This window comes from Caretta caretta, chromosome 7 (assembly GCF_965140235.1).
Source record: "Caretta caretta isolate rCarCar2 chromosome 7, rCarCar1.hap1, whole genome shotgun sequence".
NCBI lineage: Eukaryota > Metazoa > Chordata > Testudines > Cheloniidae > Caretta > Caretta caretta.
The window spans coordinates 66,961,542-66,979,730 of NC_134212.1; the positions used below are offsets into that span (position 1 = coordinate 66,961,542).

General features: G+C 44.7%; 1 protein-coding gene across 11 annotated transcripts in view; it reads left to right on the forward strand.

Moving 5' to 3' along the window:
- The first annotated feature begins 14,215 nt into the window (after positions 1-14,215).
- The window catches only part of ZMIZ1 (zinc finger MIZ-type containing 1), a 474,637-nt gene continuing 470,663 nt past the window's right edge, over positions 14,216-18,189 (forward strand). For 7 of the 11 annotated variants that reach the window (XM_048856919.2, XM_048856918.2, XM_048856929.2 and 4 more), the window contains exon 1: positions 14,219-14,438. The gene's annotated coding sequence lies outside the window, so the exon portion shown is untranslated. Of the gene's footprint in view, positions 14,439-18,189 lie in introns of all 11 variants that reach the window. The other 4 variants (XM_048856928.2, XM_048856936.2, XM_048856930.2 and 1 more) reach the window with 3 other exon arrangements.

Consider the following 18,189-nt stretch of genomic DNA (forward strand, 5'->3'; position numbering starts at 1 on the left):
GGAAAAAAACTAAGTGATGCTGCTACCCCATATGCCTGGTCATCACAACTCACTCAAATTTGGACTGGCCACCCCACCATCATGAAGGGTCAAACCCAAGTGGCACTGTGACCTGGTGATTGGCAATCCCCCCCACCCAACCACCAAACTGTCCAGAAGACTTACCACAATCCCTGTGAAAGTCCAACATGCCCCAGGAGTGTGCCCTCTCTCTCGCCCCCATTTGAGAAACTCTATTCTAGGGGGTAGGAGTGGGGTGGAGTGGGGTCGCATATTGAAGTTTTGCCTAGGGTGGTGATTGTATGTCTTGTATATCACGTGCTCTGTCTAGTTTAAGGAAGGGGGGGCGACTTCCATAGTGCACAGGGGCCCAAATGTCTCTCATCTGGGCCTGAACCTTCACCCTTTCAAGAGCTGCAGTGATGTACATTCCTCCTATATCAGTTGATTAGGGGAGGAATTACCATTCGTTGAGTCCCAATTCCTTTCTGGGATGGAGCAGTTACATGTCACCCTGTGCTCAGGGTTGAGCCTGAAGGCTCCATCGAGCCCCAGAGGATCATTTAATCTGCTATTTACCGACCTCTGAGGTGAATCTCTGCAGCAATTGTCCCAGCACCGCCATGCAACAGTGTTTGGAGGAGGGTAAGTGAAAAGCATCTTTTTGTGTTACTAGTGTTGCAATATTTTGGAGTCTAAAGGATACAGGCCTCTGCTGCAAAACTGGAACTCAACCATGAAGCTAGGAGGCAGATCTATAGGAGGAAAGCCCAATAAATTTGGACGCACATTCCCCCGGTCTTTGGGGCTGTTTGTCTTTAGAGTTTTGCTCCAAGCCCATCTCTAGAAATTAGGTAGGAAAAAGGAGTTGGAATTTGACCAGGACACTAAAGTTTAAAACGTCTACTCTTGAAAAAAGTACCTTGATATCTGTAATAATCACAAGTGAGATGAACCTCCGGTTTTTACACAACATCCAAAAGCCAGCACATCCTGCTGGGGTTATGGTATAAGGTCTGAATGAAACCCATTGAAGTAAATGGGAATCCTTCCATTGACTTCTTCAGTGGACTTGGATCAGGTCTTTAGGAAGAGATGGGTGGTTATTGGGAATATGGGGGTTGAGTGTAGTAATAAAAAGCAATGAAAATTCCTCTTCCTGCCTTTCCCTAAACAAACAGCGAAGAACTGGGACACTCAGCAGAGGAAAAGGGCCAAAGATTAAGTTTTGCCCCCCAATATTTAAAACATAAAAATTTTAAACAAAATGAAAAATAGCCTAACTCAGAAAGGACATTTTTTAAAGAGTAGCAGCATCCAGGCGCCCAAAGGAACATGAGGCACGTTGTTGTTTTTTAATTGGCAATTAAACAGAGCTTTGCTATCTTCAATTTTGAAGGGGCCCGGATCTCTGTTTTTTTTTTTTTTTTTTTCCCCACAGTTTACATGACTTCTGACATTTTTGCCATGACAAATCCATGTGTGTCTCAAAAATTTACCATGAAAACCTTGGAGCTTCAATTATGGTGTATTTGCATAATTAGTGCAAATACATGCAATTACCATGTGTACCTATACAATTACCAGCTACAATGATGTACTAACAATCCTTATTAAACTTTAGCAGCAGAAATTGTCTGTGCTCAGATACAGTGTTTAAAATTCCATGTCTCTTTCCTGGTTCAAAATAGTTGGAACTTGAAGACACCAAAAGTAATCAGTCCCCACCAGCACGAGCTGTCTGTCAAATATACTGTTTTGTTCAGATCTTTGGTACATTCTGAAAACAGAAGAAACAGTTCCCAGTTATGTTTCCAGCATGAGAAGGCTTCTTCAATAAGTGAAATCGATTTAGGATAGAATCCTGGCTTCTTGCGAAGTCAAGGGCAAAACTTCCATTGACTTCAGTGGTACCAGGATTTCACCCCTCGTATGCAGTCTAATTACTCTAAGAAGTGCTTAAATAACTCAGTTGTTCTGCTCTTAAACAAGTATCTTAAAATGCCAGGTCTGAATTTCTAGATCGGCATCTTAACTTGGACATAAGTGCTAGAAATTGTTAATCTCCTTTATAAATGTGTATGGCTCTGTAAGAAATGTATAGCAATATTTGTTACTCCAGAGGTAGGGCTGAAGTTAGTTTCCCATTGTAAACCCTATTTTCAATCCCCATCTAGTGTAACTTGTCCAGAAGGAAACCAGTATCACTAAAATTAAACCTGTGCAGGCTTCATCTCATTCTCATCTTGGAAGCTTGGAAAAAAATTTGAAAAGGAGCTCACTGCCCCACAGCACTTCATCACTCACTCTCACCCTAGCTGACTTACACAGCCTATCTGATCGTCATAAAGAAAGGAACCTATTTTTTTATGCTAGCTGAACTCCAAGAAACTATTTAAACCTTAATGCTTTTATCTGAAACGTCCCATCCCCCCCCAAACACGTGCCATTCAAAAGAGTTTTGTCACACTTGAAAGTCGGCATTTTTGTTTGGCCTGTGAACAGAAAACCATTAGTATCTGTTGAAGCACTGAAGATTAAGGGAAGCTAATTGTTACAGTTTTAGATTCAATGGAAGTCAGACTTTGTGCTTCATCTGCATTAAGCAGCTATTACATAAAACCTAATGCCTCAGAAAAACTTGTTTGTTTGTTCAGATTTTGTGAAGTATTTTTTTTCCTACAAATTTGACTAACCATCTCCCTTGTGGGACAAAATACAGGCAATGAAAAATGTAAAGGATGCTAGATACGCATAGGAAAGCAAGTCATAAACAAGTTTCCCTCACTGACAAGGTTGCATTTTATTTAGCACAATTAGCCTTGTCACTGATATGATGTATCTTGGGGCTGTTTTAAATGGGGCTATCCTCATTCGCTTTTAGGCTTCACTAACATTGGTTCACTTTTGTGTAGTCTGATATCCCATTATGTCATGGTGGGTAGGGGTTAGGTTTGACCAAAACCTGATCTAAACACCCCCAGCGTCCGGGGAGTTCCCATCTCCTATTCCATTCTCACAACAACCACCTCCCACAACCAACATCTGGCTTCTTTCCTGTAATTTGCCTTTTTGCCTGGTCCAGGTCATATATCAGGATCCAGAGCAGAGGCAAAGAACTTCTCAGACTTACAGCCACTTGCAAAGCAAGACTGTTTGTCTGTTTCCTCTTAAATCTCATTCCCTTTCTCCATTGAAAATCAGCTCTGCTTCCTTTTCCAGCTAGACAGTAGGTGTCACAGAGACAGACGCAATGCATTCCTTCTACCCCCTCAAAAGTGAGAACATACATCACAGGCACCTCATATACATGCCCAACTCCTCAAAGAGATTTAGGTGCCTTACTCCCATTGATTCAGGTGCCTAAAGAGCTTTGAGGATCGGGTCCATAGTAACTAGAATGATTTCAAGGAAGCTGTATGCATGTCTGGTTCTGTGGGCGGTACCTGATTGCATCATTTGGAGGAGATTAAAAACAAGGTCCTGACACTTGTGGTCATTAAAGATTTTTTGGCACCTCTTGTAAGAGCAGGCTTGTTAGGCATAGTATCCTGGTCAGATTCCAATATGTATAATTATATTCTGCTTGCCTACATTCGCCTGAGTTTCAGTCGCATCAGGTATTTTCCTTCACTTCCTGTCCTACAAAGTTGTGAGTGTTATTGAAACAATAAGTGAAATAGTACCAGTGGGGCCCAAATCTCTCATTTCAAGTCTGAATCCAAATTTCCCTACTGTTCAGGTGTGTTTGGATCCAAGATTTTGGGGCCAGTGAAGGGATTTAACGAGAACCAAATCTAGATTTAAATTTCCTTGAAGCTGAGAAAGTGTTTGGATCTGAAACTTTGGTTTGGCCAAATTGCTGACAGTGTGTGTTGAGATCTTTTTAAAATAAAGGATCCTAAGCACTATGACAATGACTATTGTGGATGTCTTTTTAAATGTACCTCTTGGACACACTAATAAAATGTTTATGATGCTGCACATGATGGGATCTACAAATCCCACACTGGCCAGAAAAGGGTTAATGAGCTGCTGTGGGACACCCCCTGCTAAATCTGCAATAGGTGTCTGTCTTAGAGGAAGGAGTTAAACTGGAACTGATTTTGAGGGAGGACAGACTCTTAGGTCTCATTCTGTGGAAGAAAGTCTGGCAAGGGCCAAAAACTAAGTAGAGGCCATTGCTGCTGCCAGAATCTTTCTGCAGGAAGGTAGCCTGATACAGGACTATTGTTTGATTTGCTACCAGTGACTTGCTTGTTGTAGCTCAATAACATCGCTGTAGGCAGTGCCCTGCCTGAAAGGGGCAGCAACCAAATAAAATTATTTTGTCTTTGACAGCTGACTGGGGATGCAGCAGAGGGTTGTTTTGAGCCTAGGAGTGAGCCAGTCACACTGCATTTACCCAGTGCAGGTAGGCCAGGCCCCTCCTCATATGCTAATGACTTGCCTTATTTTCCTATTTACTCAGGCTTACTTTTTGACATTTTTTTAATGGAACTCCTAAATCTTCAACATTCAAATCCTGGATTTCAATGCTTTCTTGCCACATCCTAGTTTTGAATTTGTTTTATAAAATAGTTTATTTTTATTGCCAAACTTATCAAATTTTCTCATCTAATGTAACATGAGGAGGATTGCCAATTTTGGTTAGACGTATTCCTTGAGGTTTCATCATGATATAATTGTTAATTAAAGATTACTCTTTAATTCCTGGAGACTCCAGTACAATCCTGGAGGGTTGGCAACCGTAAGCATGATCCAAACTGAGACCCTAATTTCCTCCCCCCCACACACACACATGTTTAACTTTAAGTACCTGAGCAGTCTCTATTAGTTCAATTGAACTACTCATGTCTAAAAGTTAAGCGCATACATAAGTGTTTGTTTCCAAGATTGGCCATTTAGGCCCCAGTCCTGCAAATTGCTCTACACAGGCACCTGTGAAGCCAATGTGGTTCCCTGTGGTTGCAGGGATCCATCTATGTGGAGCAATGTGTGGCATTGGGATTTAAACGCCAAGTTCAGAAAGACCAAGTTTAGGGGAAGATGCAGAAGTTTTATTTATGTGTGCAAGCCGGGCTGGACTGGGCCTGGTGTCTGCTGGCTGTTTTGATCAGCAGATTCTACCTTCCCTGTACCCTTGGAGCCTTCTTGAAGAAATGTGGTCCCTTGTTTTTGTTGCTGAAGATTGACTATCAGGTAGTGTAGATTTAAAAAGAACAAAAGGAGGACAGGATCTCTGAGAATATACAAATGTCTTAAAAGCTTCAGAAGGGAAAGGGGGGAGGGAACTTCAACCTCTCTTCTCCTAATGTCTTGTAATCATTTTCAATGTATTTTTCTCGACAAACTTGTTTGTTTTTTTCCTCTAGGACTCCAACTGCATAACTGCAAATTTACTTAATGTTTGTTGCACTGCAATTTAATCTCTCCCTGAAAAATCCAAATAAGCCCCATTTTCTACATTATTGAGACACAGATAAAATACAGACATTTGTCACGGCAGGAACTGTATACCTCATGGCCATAGTGAAACACACAGGGCCTGAGTAAGGTCTCGCTTAATGTATGTGTACACTTAAGGTGCAATTTCCAGCCTGAGTAAATATACCCATCCAAGCTCTGACTGAGTTAAAAATAACAGTATTGCTGCAGTGGCATGAGCTGCAATAACCACCTCGTCACCTGAGTGCTTGCCTTAGGTTTCAGATGGGATCATGCTCGGGACAGCTAACCTGTCCATCTTTGCACGATGCTTCTGTCTTCAGCACGCTAGCTCCATCAGAGTTAGCACGGTTACGTCTCCCCAGCTGACAACTTTACACCTCTAGTTGCAGTGTAGATGTACCCTTAGATTAGTTTCAAACTAGTGGAATTTCATTGTCTTCAATGGTATTAGGCCTGATTTACATTGGGATGAGATCAGAATCAGGTTCTGAGTCCACATCCTTTCTCTGAGGCAATGTTAGTTGAACCTTAGTGGGACTATTTACACGACTGAGTATCTGCAGGAGAACCTCTATAAGTGGCTGGTAATGAACAGAGAAACACATATGAAAGATGCTGATACATGACGAGATCTTTGTTCCCTGGAATCTAGATTGAATGGTAAGAACAATGCACTGCTCTTCGGGGCAAAGATCTTCATATGCGTCTGTACAGCACCTAGCCTAATGGTGCTCCACTTCTGGTGGAATCTCCATTACTGTTAATTTTTGAATCAAGATTAGATGTTTGTCTCAAAGACCTGCTCTAATTCAACCAGGAATAATTTGGGTGGAGTTCTATGGCCTGTTACATAAGAGGTCTGACAAGATGATTACAGTGGTCCATTCTGGCCTTAGAATCTATGGTCCAGAATAATGAGCGACGAGCAAGAAAATAAAGCAATCCTGACTTAAAACCATGCTGGACAATGAGAAATGATGATCAGTGATAGTTATTGAGCAAAGGAATCAAACAGGGAGTGGTGGTCTGAGATTATCATATGGTGACCTAGGTTCCTGCATGTAATCATGATCAATTTAATTTTCATTACAATGTGAATTATGGAAGCATCAAAAACTAATAATTTAAACTACATCTGTAGAGGGTGAGGTGATGCCCTGGTTTAGTACTCGATCCCCTGCAGAATGGAATTCAAATCTGCCTTGGGTTATAGAACAGAAATGAGTTTAGCAGATTCAGTCTAGTCCCTGTGGACAGGACTACCACATAGTGCAACATGATTCAGAACAACTCTCTCTTCTCAGGAGAGGTTTTAGTACTTCAGCATTATAACGTTAAGCCAGGATTGAGGTGCATTTGTTGAAGTCTGCACAGTTTCTATGTGAAGGCTGGTTATAGCCACTGCTGTGAGTCTTTAATTGTCAAGAGTACTCACTTGCTAAACGCAGCCTCCAATGTAAAAACCACCCAACCAAAACACTGGGCCTAAGCCTTGGCCCTGCAAATGCTGTTTTGTCTTGCTCTGGCAGTGCTAACAAGTTGGAAAGGAAGCTGATCCCTGCACTGGAAATCTCCAGATGACATGAAGCCACTGTAGTGGTTCTTACATTGTCCCTTCTCCTGAGCCCCCCGATATCCCTGTGCCTGGGTAAACCTCAACTACCAGAATTGTCCCTGGGGCAGCTGGATGTAAATTTGAGCAGTTTGGGGGCTGCTCTGCTTCATGCTTAGGACTGACCCAGTCCCCCAAGCTGGCCCCTGAATCAGAGGGATGTGAGGTAGAGAATATACCCTGTTGTAAAGCCACCTTTGCAGCTCCCTCAATTATGCTGAGCACAGATCAGACCAGCTCAGACTCTCCGCTTTATCTCTTATCTTGCATTTATATAACACCTCTCATCCCAAAGAACTTCACAAACTTAAAATAATCTCCAAATATGCCTTACAAATGGACCTCTAAAACCCCCTTTGGGATGAACATGGCTAGTGTTAAACACAGCAACAGTTGGGGAGGAAGTAAAGGATGATATCTTGCCACAGTGCATTCTCAGGTAGGTATTAGGCAGAATGTAACAGCTGGCTTTTGGCCAAGCACTATGGTGTACACCAGGGATGGGCAAACTTTTTGGCCTGAGGGCCACATTGGGGTTGCGAAACTGTACGGAGGGCTGGGTAGGGAAGGCTGTGCCTCCCCAAACAGCCTGGCCTCCGCCCCCTCACACTTCCTGCCCCCCTCAAAACTCTCGACCCATCCAACCCCATCTGCTCCTTGTTCCCTGACTGCCCCCTCCAGGGACCCCCACCCTTATCCAGCCCCCCCGCTCCCTGTCCCCTGACTTCCCCGCCCCCTATCCACACCCCCACCCCCTGACAGGCCCCCCGGGACTCCCATGCTCCCCGCCCCCTTACCATGCTGGAGCCAGCCACGCTGCTGCTGCGCTGCCTGGCAGGCTGAGGCTGCGGGGGAGGGGGAACAGCAGGAGAAGGCCCGGGGGCTAGCTTCCACAGCCAGGAACTCAAGGGCCAGGAAGGATGGTCCCGCGGGCCGGATGTCGCCCACAGGCCGTAGTTTGCCCACCTCTGGTTTACACCCTTAATCTTACAAAAGAGTTTGATCTCCAGTGACTATAAGGGGCCAGGACCTCCGTTTTATGTCTCTGCACATGGCACCCCTAGCATGACCATGGCCCTAACGCTGTACTGGGACAATTGATATTTAGCACAGACTGGGAGGGTAGAACAACACCTGATAAATCAACACTACCACTTTTTGCAACACCTTGACTTTTCCCAGCCCCCTACAAATCCAGTCCACATCTGCTTAACTGGGAAAAACTGCGGGATCACAGCACAAGGTGGTATGGTTGATTAAAAACTCCACACAATGCAGTGATACAGGGGTTCTTTGGTGGCAACGTCCCAAAGAATCTTTAAGAATTAAACCAGTTACTACACAACATACCAATAACACAGCTTCCAATTTCCATTTTCTATCCCGTTGACATCAGTGGAAATGATGTTTAAGTATAGAGGTTAGAATATGGCCTTGTAAACATTTTTTCCATCTCAGACAGACATTTAAGTTTTAATTTTATAATACTTTTGCCTTCAACCAGCACAGTTCTAAACCATTAATTTTTAGAATGTGAAACATTAAACCTAGTTCTGGCCTTTGCCTTTGTGAACTGTTACAACAAAAGTTTTGACTCCTTAGCAAGCTGATCATTTAATAAGAGGAAATTAATTGCTAATTAATCCACTATTAAGGTGTGATGCTAATGACATATCATCTGTGTGATTATAATGAAATGACTGCATGGGTACAATGTCATCATTAGTTACTTAGAAGGCTGGGTTTATGCAGCCCACGTTTCAATAATGGGCATCAAACGCAGGCTCGGGAGCAGAATGATTTATGGGCTGCATTGACTAAACAGTATCCATCTTTTTAATTTCTGGACTGCTGGGTAAAATTATTGGGGTTTATATGGATCTCAAAAGAAGGGCAATGAGAGGCAAAGGGGCCATCATATGTAAAGGAAGGCAAGACACATTGGGGCTGATGGTCTTGTCCTCAGGCTGTCCCAAAATCATATGGGGCTTTCTGCAAACAGGCATTCTCACTCTCCAAGAGATCCAGCTCAGTATTAACCCTGTTTCTGTGGCAGGGACCCCTCTAATGTGGTAGGAAGTGAAACCCTTGTTTTTCCCAATTTAAAAACATGTTATTTAAAATATTCTAATTTTATTGGTAATGGTTAGCTCTTGCAAACTACTGTACATTTTTAAAAGGCTGCACAAACAGCCTGTCTAATCCTAATTGATATAAAATAACCACCCTATCCAACTTTAATACACATTTTGTCCCTACAGCCATTCAATGAAAATCCACTGAAGCTATTAGTACTCTTCTTATGAGACTTTATGTGGCTCTTTACAAACATGAAGCAAACACACTATAACACTGACATTTTTGCACTTCTAGCATAATAAATAAAATTACACTCCCTTTTTTCCTTCTAGGGAGCTTTCCATCTTTTTCAGATGATATCACAAGTAAAACACCTCATGGCAGGTAATATATGATGATTATTCCTATTTTCCAGATAAGGAAACAGAAGCATAAGTTGGTTAAGGACTACATTTTTAAAAGTGAGCATCACTCTTTTTGGGAGCCCAGCTGGAGCCACTAAGGACCAGATTATTAAAGGCAGTAGGTATCTGGGGGGATTTTCAAAAGTGCCTTGAAATAAATGGGAGTTAGGCAGCTGCATGTTTTGAAGATCCTTAGTAGTGGGTTACTTTTTGTTTGTGTATTATTGCTGTGGTAATACAAATAATAATAATCGAGCAGCCCATGTAATGGACCAGATCCCCATTGTGCTAAGGGGACCCAAGATAATCCTTGCCCCCCAAACATCTTACAATCTACATGCCTAAATACTAGGGTTGCTAGGTGTCCGGTTTTGGACCGGAATGCCCAGTCGAAAAGGGATCTGGGTGGCTCCGGTCAGCACTGTTGACCAGGCTGTTAAAAGTCCGGTGAGCTGCGCAGCGGGGGCCTGAGGCTAAGGCAGGCTCCCTACCTGCCCTAGCTCCACGCGGCTCCTGGAAGCGGCTGCCAAGTCCCTGCAGCCTCTAGACTAATGGGCAGCCAGGGGGGCTCCGCGCACGGCTCCCGCCCAAAGTTCCAGCTCCACAGCTCCCACTGGCTGGGAACCACAACCTGGGCCGTCCTTAGGATTTATGAGGCCCTACGCAGTATTATGAAACTGGTGCCCCTATGCCTGACTTGGGACACAGCCACCACTCCCGCCCGAAGACCCCCAGAAGAATCCCCCCCATTGTTGACCCACACTGAGCTTCACACACAGCAGACACTGTGGCAGCCCAGGCTTGTAGCCCAGGGCGGAGGAGTGACGAGGCAGCAAAGGATACCGAGCCCTCCGGCCAGCCTCACAGCAGCGGAGAGTCACAGTTCCCCACAGAGACCCCCGTACCTTCTCCCTCACGCAGAATGTGCCGCGCTGGCACATTAGGCTCTGTGAATATGGCCCCTGCCTAGGAGACTGCAGTGTGTGCTGGGTGTGCGGAAGCTGACCCGCTCTTATTTGCTCCCCCAGTGGTGCCCCAAATTTTCAGGTGTCCTACCCCAGAGCCCACACTCTAACCCTCTGCCCCAGCCTGGTGAAAGTGAGTGAGGTGGGGGGATGTAGTGGGCGTGGGCAGGGCCTCAGAGAATGGACAGAGCAGGGGCAGGAGTGTTGGGTTTTGTGCAATTAGAAAGTTGGCAACCCTACTAAATGCCTTTTAAAAATCTGGCTCTCTGGGGCTGAGTACCCCCCCCCCCAACTGATACCTATGAGAGCTGCAGGTTGCTGATGCAAAACCCATTGAAATCAATTGAAATATTTCTCTTGACTTCATGGTGCTTTGGATCAGTTCTATGCACTGAGCACCTCTGACACTCAGGCTCTGGGTGTTCCAAAATGGCACCCAGCAACTGCGGCACCCAAACTCTGAGGACCCATTTCAAAATTTAAATCTGCTGCTGCGCACACTTTTACGCTTGGAAATTTTCCCCTTGGAAGTCAGTAAGCAACAACACCCCCAGGTGAAGCTGAATAGGTGCTTAAGGGGTCCGAAGGTAGTGGGTTATCTCAGGGGATTCCTGAGTGCCAAGCCCAAGGTCACGCACGTGGAGAGAGTGACACAGAGTAAGAGCCTAGATCTTCTAGGTCCTACTCAGATGCTCTGACCACAAGATGCATCATCCTCCCTTTCTGTTACTGACCCAGCAGAGCAACGTGGAAAAAAGGAGCTTGGCCCTTCACAGCAAGCACCCTGTGGAATGAGCACCATGGCAATTAATGGAACTACTGCAATGTTTTTTTTCAACAATCAAATAATCTAGGGCCATCTGGTGTGTGGTGTCTGGAGTCTAGGCTGGTGGCCGAGGTGGGGCCCGACCCTGCACCCCCCTGCTCACAGGTATGGCTTATGCTGGTGAGTAAGAGCCTGCAGGAGCGGACCTGTTGGGGGCAAGAGCTGTGTCCGCCTCCAGGCCTATGCAGCGCCAGCAGCTGCCTTGAGCAAATAAGATCAAGGCTCCAAAGAGCCCCAAGGCGGGTCGGTTCCCGCACCCCGGTGTGAGTGGCAGCCAGGCACAGCGGGGCTGGTCCTGCAGCGGGGCGCGGCCCCTTTAAGGCGCGGAGCAGCAGAGAGCCCCGCGCTGCGTGTGGCGGTGGGGCCGAGGGGGGAGCAGCAGCGGCGGCGCGGTGCGTGTGTCAGCGCGGCTGGCACCGGCATTGTTCCCTGACGTCACTCCGCCAGCCCTGCCGCCGCGGCTGCGGCTGCCGCTGCTCTCAAACTTGTCTTTGTTATTCAGCGCTCTCCGGCTGACACGGCGGCTGCCTGCAAAACGCGGCGCCCGGAGTGGCCCCGCAGCACCTGGACGGGAGCTTCCTCCACGCACGCTGCTCCCCGTTACCACAGCGCGGGCCTCTAGCAACATGCCGCTCGTTTCCCCCCGCGGGGGCCCTCCGGATCTCCCCGCCTGTTGTACGCTGCAATAGCGCCGAGCTCTGCGCCCCGTATTTCTTCCCAAGTTTCCCTAGCTATAGAGGGGACCTGCTGGCGGGGATTTATTATTTACACAGCTGCATGTGGCTGGCGCTTTGCAGGCGCGTCAGGAGACACAGTCCCTGGCCGAAGGCGCTCGCTCTGTGCATTAAAGGCTCTCTACGCCGTCTGGTTGGTCTGCTGCAAACACGGTCAGAGGGGTAAGGGGAGGCAGAAAGCACACTGGGTTGGGATCAGGGGAAAGCACTAAGACCCTTCCTTCGGTGGGGTAAATTTGGGAGAGGAACGTGGGAAAAGCAGCGAGGAGCTCAGGTGAGGTTACTTTGGGGAAACAGGAAAAAAAAACCACTCAGGGACTGATCAAAAGCCCCCCGAAGTTAATGCCCAGGCTTCCACTGACCTCAATGATGGACTTTGGCTCAGGTCTTGACAGCATTAGTTAAAGTGAAATGAAAAGCAGGGAGAAGAACACTAGGTTAGACGGATTTTGGTGGGGGCGGAAGAAGATGGGGCTGCACTTTTTGAGAGTTAATAACAGCAACAAGAACATGAGGAGGTTAAATTTTGGTTTGATGAGGGATTTATGTATTAGGAAGCAGGCTGGAGAAGAGAAGGCGGCAGTTAAGGGTATGACCCCTCCCCTACCAATCAACCCTGAATTCCTACTCGCCCTTCTCCTTACAGACAAAACACCCCCGTAAATAAGCACCACTGAAATGGGTTAGGGAAACAATTGCAGTCGTTAGTCGGCATAAGTGCAAAAGTGTTTCCACAGTAAATAGTGCAATGTGAATAGAGTGCAGTTTGATAAAAACGTAGTCCCTCCCCCTTCTAGTAACCCGACATCCTTTAAATACTAGATCTCTTTCTCCTCCTCCAACAACAAAATAAATCCGAGCCGATGAAGAGCTCTATGGCACTGTTTAAATTGCTTATCTTAATTGCATAATCTAACAAACCCCATTGGAACCGGAATGAATATATTAGGCTTATTAACAACTCATCATAAAATATTGATTGTCCTGGAAGTGTTTTGTCGGGGGAGTTGTATTTAGAGGATTGGTGCTGCTAATAACAAGAAATTGTCCTTGTCTTTTCTTATTGAAAATCACGCTGGATTTGCTCTTTTTTAAAAAAACAACAACAAAACAACAACTCACCCTCTATTATTTTTGCTATTCGATTGATCCGCCTAGCAGTAAGGTCTGAGAGCCCATCTTAAGGCCCCGAGATTTGCAGTGACATGGTCAAAAAGTGGGGAGGACAACTCATTGAACTGATGGCAAGGAACACGATCAAACTTTGAGGGACAATTGGACACCCGCATCCGGAGTGGTTGCATTTAAAATAAAAAACAGCCCCTCCTCTTTTTTTTCTGTTCTCCCCTCCCTCTTCCCTAAGCCGTCCTTCTTGGGAGAAGCTTGTGCGTGTAGTGATACCGCCACTCCTCTTCGGGCTGGAGATTGTTAGTTGGGGCTGCTACTGGCAGTCAGAAAGCTCTCCTAAGGAACGATTCTATTCTCTTGCTAACCCTCGAAAAGCTTCTCTCCTTCCCCACCAGAACAGAGAGTCTTTTCTCCGTGGGGCTAGGAGGGGAATCCAGCGCTCCTCTCTATCGGTTCCTTTATCCCTTCCTTCCTGAATCATTAGTGCTGCTCGCCTTGAAAATAAAACCCCACAGAGCTAATGTAAAGTGAAACGCATCAAAAAGGCAAAGAGCTTGAACCTTGCAACCAGCCATTGAGTAGTCTGTCTCCTCCACCCAGTCTTTCTCCAAATCCGGGCAAAAATCCCCGTTGAGGAGAACATAAACTGGGGCAGCATTGCACGCTTTTAATTACATAAATTCCAGAGTGGGGATCCCCCCTCTTCAGCAATATCAAAACGCAGAGGGGAGGATAGTCCCATGCGTTCACTCTCTAATCTGGGATGGTTTGCACTGCACGCTATTCACTAGGATTAAGAGGAAGTTTGTGGGTTTTTTTTAAATCGTGTAAAATAATATTTTCATTTTTAACTTTATGGGATGCGGGGAGGGAAGAGAGGGGGCGAGAATAGAGAGCGAGGGACAGAACATCCCTACAGGAGGCAGCTCCCTTTCAGATAGGAATCTGGGACAGATTTTGCCAACAGCCACAAAGCATGGCCCTTTGGTAATAGAATAGCCAATGTAATTTGACACTTCAACTTGCTGTGCTCTCTGCTAGTTGATTCACTTACTCACCCACTAACATTGAGCTCCTTTTCACTGTCTGTATAGGGGGGGAGCAGGAGAGAGAAACCGCTTTTAAATGAAAAATATTTTAAAAGCACCTGAACAGAGCTGCCAATCAGCTGGGGAAAGAGGATTTTTGCTGCCTGCTTCCTTATTATATTTCTTACTGCAAGCCTGCTGTGCAATCTAGGTAAGTTTCGTGTCTATTTCAGTCTTACGTTCACACCTCCCTGTGTTTGTGACCGGGCAAGGATTGTGTCTTGAATGAGGCGAAACAATGGAGTAACCAAGCTAAGGAAATATATATGTGTATATATATATATATAGAGAGAGAGAGAGAGAACATTTGTTTTTTATAAGATAAGAAAATGTGTGAAGACTTCTTAAAGGGACAGGTTGTATCTGTGTGTCTGGAAAAGGAGGAGAGGAGAAGGGGGAATGAGACAGAAAAAGAAAACAGGAGATCCAGCGGAAAAGGAAATTCCTTGCCTTTTTGTGATTGTAGCGAATAGAGATTAAGGAGCCAGAGTGTTTTATATTATGTGGGTGTGGGGCTCGGATCACTCCCCCAACCCCTTTGAGCTGGGGAGTGAAGGGGCTAGTGTTGGGGAAATAGGTGTCTTGTGTGAAGTGACTGTAAAAGGAGGAATCCTTGAAAATTATAGCAGAAGGGGAAAGGATCTTTCGTGTTGTAGATCTAAGTTTTAAAAGCTGAAACAATGAGGCGAATTAGGCATGCCTGAGAGAAAGAGAGCGAGCGATCTTGTGCCATAAAAACAAAGGAGGTTTTAAAATAATCCGGATAGCTTCTGTTTTCTGGCCAGTTTACCTTTCCTGACTGCTCCGGTTGTGCACCGACAGGCTCGTAGTCAATCGAGCTGGCACTGAAGAATCTTTGGGGGTAAGGGGTGGGGAGAGGACGGTTGCAATAGCAAAGTATTTTTTCGGGGGGAGGGAGAAAGCGTGTGTGTGTGGAGGGGGGATCGGGCATGTTTTCCGGGCTTTGGGAAGCTTGCCTGAGTGTAAATTCCTTGTGTCTGGGTTTTGAAAGCCAGTTGGGACTGGGGCCTCTCTCAATCACTAGGCAGGAGTAGTCTCTCTCTCTCTCTCTCCTGTGTACATCTGTCCAGGAAGCTGGGGGGGGGGGGGGGGGGAGAGGGGCCGATTGAAAGAACCCAGCTCCTGCTTTCTTGCCATTGTGAAAAGAAAAAGGAGGGAATCGTTTTCACGGGAGACTGGTTGAGCTAGCTGCAGTAAAAGGGAGAATGCCAGCCAGTTAAAAGACACTTAAGGAATGTAAACATAAAAATAGGAGCCATCTAGTCATGCTGTATTCCTTGCTCTAATCATCTGGGATGGGGTTCTCCAGGTTGATTTTCTGGTGGGGGTGGGGGAGTGGAGATGTAAAAGGAGGAACGGGGAAGTTGTTACTATACCCATTTTTCTACACTGCAAACTTTTGTTTTACACGTGTATAGTTTAATTTCAATCCTACTTTGGAGTCTGTGGTGGAAAGCATAAGACTAGTTTTTTGAGTTAAGTTCCATCTGTAACTGCAGACCTCATTCATATGCTTAATAAAACTGACGTGTATAATGGCGAAAACATAACAAATTGCTCTGATTGTGGGTCTTACTAACTGGTCCAGGCAGCTGGACTGAGAATTAGAAACTACCACATATAGGTAATTTATTGAGACTGAAGATAATTCTAAGCAATAGCCCTGCATTACTGTCTGATTGTGCAGAGTGTATATTCTTTTTGCTTCAGTTAATAATCTGCAAACGGCTTAATGGCTCTGTGTAGTGACAGAGGAATTGGTTTTCTCCATTTACTTCAGCAGGCCTGAGTGAAGCTGGTATTCTGATTGCTTTTTTCAATGCATTGACATGAGGGAGGAGGATTTAACTTGGCAGCCTGAACAAATGCTCTATCAAAGGTTTCCTAAGAGACAGTAAGAGAGTCGGTGGGAGATGAATGACCTGGAGTAGTTTTAGGGTGCTACCTATGCAAGCTTTCTTTTAAATATGAAATGGCCATTTAGAACCCTGAATAGAACTGTGTGCATCAGAAAGGCAACAGGCTTATAAAATTTAAAAGGGCAAAAGCCCATTAATGCTTTGGCAAAGCTCTGGCTCTGGCCTCTGGTTGAGTAGTTCCAACTGCCTTGAAGTGCCAGAGCTTTTAAGGAATCTTTAGCAACAGCTTCTCTATAGCTGCAATATGGAACTTGGCCTTGTAAATTGGAAGGTTAATGATGCAGTCTCCTCCTCTCCAGACAGGAGAATGGGGGGTGGGTATAGGATATGGATGCAAAGGTAAAAAAAAAAAAAAAGCCCCATGATAAATGATTAGGCAGGGCTCTTGCTAATGAAAGACTATTCCAGCTATAATACTTGTGCAATAATTTTGCACTGTGGCAAAAGTTCTAACCCGAAATTAATATACAGGCAACCGAGGAAAAGTTTGACAAAGAGGTTCAGCAAAATTATACACTTAGAACTACTAACAGTCTTTGGGAGAATTAGGCTTAATCTAGCAGACAACAGAGTTGGTCTCTGCCTCAAACTTGCATCCCCTTCTTTTGATCGAGGGAAGTTTACTATGGCATCAATCTTCTCTTGGCGGGGCCTGATTCAGGTTTATGAATGCCAGAAGACTTGCGCTGACCTTTTTCTGTTCAAGTCGAGGATGTTGAAACACCAGCTATCAAACAAAAGACACATTGAAAGCAAGATCTGCAATAGAGCACGTGTGACTTTGAGGCTGGTTGAGTGCATTTGGTGACACTGTTTTCTTCTGAGTTCGGGTGGGAGTTGGGGAGATAAAAGGCCATTTATTAAAATGAGATTGTGGAAAAAAATGACTTAAAATAATGTTAACACCCCGAATTAGAGGACACAATTTTGCTTTTGTTAAAAATCATTACATTTTTAGTTTCTTCAAAATTCTGAGGCTAAGGAAGGAGACTACAATGTTTTCCTCCTGAGTGCAAAAATGATATGAATTTTGAAGTATCTAGCCTGTATATTTTTAAAAAAAATAAAAATTGTTTTAAGGAACAAGAGAACTGAAATTCTAGAACTGCCTTTTTAGGATGTAAAAAGAAGAACAAAATAAAAAAATTGCTCAGGATTTAATTGCTGGATCTGTGGTTTTGCCCTATATTAAAAGTAGTTCTTGTCTACTTTGTAGGCTAAGCTTAAAGGAGATTTTATTTTCATTTAAAAATAAAAAACAGAGCCAGTGAATTTAGTATTTCATTTGTCTGTCTCATGCATGTCAACATGAATGGATGCTTTCATTGTTTACAGCGGCTAAGGTCCACAACACCTTAAATAAAATGTAATGTTTTCAAAAATTGAGTCTATGGCAAAGGCACAGTTAAAACTTTGTTGGGGAAAGAACCATGTTGCCGGACATCTATACCGTGCATGTTTTGAAGCGTCTGAAATCATGAAAACTGGATATGAGTGTGGTGTAGAACTTTGTTTTCCAAAATATTGTACCACTCAAAAGATAATAGTTATTTTTTCCTGTTACTTAAAGGACTTTTTTTAATACTCAGAAAGGTTTACAAGGAGTTGAAGTGATGGAATTCTAGGTACCATATGTTTCCATTCATAACTTTTCTCGGGAGTTGCCTGCCCTTTTCCCTATATCTCTTCCACTTTTTATAGGTTCCAAACTCATGGATGGTAATTACATCAGTGACACTACAGTTGATTCAAAGTTGGCTGGTCCCTAGCAACTTGACATGTGTGTTATCTGCCAGGAAAGCTTGGTTTCTCACTGTAAACTGGAAAAACTGACAAGTTTGTTAATTTGGTTTTTTGTTTTGCCTTCTCTCTTGCTAACATGTGCCCTAGCATTTGGAGGCAACAGGCGCCGTGTATTTCCAAGTTACCCGGAGTACAGTGTGTCTTGAGGAGTGAACATAA